Below are 1,517 nucleotides of genomic sequence, written 5' to 3'. Positions count from 1 at the left end.
TAATCTAGAGTCATTAGATATGAATGGATAAGATTATATTTATTTTACCCAAAATGTCATAACATGATTTTTTTATTTAATGATATATATAGGTGACTTGGCATGTCACATAGGATTAATGCCGTAAATTCTAGGCCTTAATAAGGTCCTCTAGCACTACCGTTTGAGTAATCGATCCTTACAGCTCTCAAACATCAGCTTCACGATCAACAAACAATTTGTAGCACTAAAGTAAAACAACATTAATAGATCGCCCCCTGACGATTCTCCAAAGGTAAATGTAGCATGACGTGGTGTGGATCGATCGACAAAACCAAATTATGTGTGTATTTTGCTGTCAGAATTGGTTGAGAAAATCTCAGCGTCTGTAGTAACAGCTAGATATTGGCTTTTACAAAGATTACATCACTAATTTTCTCGCCACAACTCTAACCATCTTCTCCCGAAGTAAAAAGGGCCAGACTAGAATCTGCATGCATGATAATACCATTACCCAGAACTTTAAAATCATTAGGAAACAAAAAAGCGGGTCAGCAAATAAGACAACCTTTACCTTCTTGATTAAGATTAACTATAGATTTCGTGAAAAATGTTAGGGTTTCCGATATAGGTCCAGGTTAATGGTACCTCCAGCTCCAGTGAAAGGGTTTAAGAGTGAATATTACTGTTAAACCAAACCACCCATGCGGATGTGTTTGGTTGGAATCAACAACAATACAACATGGCGAGCTGCTGCTTGCTGTGACATGATTAGAGGCGGTGCTGCGTGCTTCTGATGTAGAGCAGCAGATTGCCCATGCAGTGCTTGCAAACTATACCAAAGCCAATATAATGGGTGATTGGTATTAATTTTTCTAGATTCAGTCGCTTGGAAGCCATGGCCAATAACTATAGCTGCCAGTAGAAGATGACATGATTGCCTCCTCAATCGTGCATGCTTGCTAAGATCTTTCAAGACAAAGACAACCACTCCTTTGTACTGCATTTATGTAATCACCCTCAGACTTGGAATTTCCAATGAACCTCACAATGTCCATATGTCCATCATAGTTAATAGAAAAATAATTCGCCAATCTAACGTTGGATGTTGATATGGCCGAGTTGGTCTAAGGCGCCAGATTAAGGTTCTGGTCCGAAAGGGCGTGGGTTCAAATCCCACTGTCAACAATTGTATGTTTTTTTTTATCCCTTATTATGGTTTATACCGGGACGAGAGGGTTCAATTGCCTCTCAGATTTTTTTGACTAAGCTATATTGTTATATGATTGTCGCAAACTGTGATGTTGTAAGTAAATTTGACCCTTCTAACCATAAAGAGAGAGTTTGTAAAATTATTACCAATTTAGACACTTATTCGCGTGGGTCTTTTTGTGTTTTTAATATAGATTCTTAATCCTAATCAATGATTGATTGCTTCTCCCTTTAATATTGTAATTAAAACAGATTACATATATCGAGAAAGATATATTTGATGGTGTTGATAACGAAACCATCATGAAAAAATTTCAAAATATGAG

The 1,517-nt window shown here is 37.0% G+C and overlaps 1 non-coding gene across 1 annotated transcript; it reads left to right on the top strand.

Annotated features, from left to right (window-relative positions):
• The first annotated feature begins 1,086 nt into the window (after positions 1-1,086).
• TRNAL-AAG lies at positions 1,087-1,167 on the top strand. The gene has a single exon. It is a non-coding gene; the product is annotated as a tRNA-Leu (tRNA).
• Positions 1,168-1,517: the final 350 nt, after the last annotated feature.

The sequence above is a fragment of the Fragaria vesca genome, linkage group LG2, assembly GCF_000184155.1.
Source record: "Fragaria vesca subsp. vesca linkage group LG2, FraVesHawaii_1.0, whole genome shotgun sequence".
NCBI classification, from domain to species: domain Eukaryota; kingdom Viridiplantae; phylum Streptophyta; class Magnoliopsida; order Rosales; family Rosaceae; genus Fragaria; species Fragaria vesca.
The sequence above is the reverse complement of the archived record's forward strand: the minus strand, read 5'-3'. Positions and strand labels throughout refer to the sequence as shown.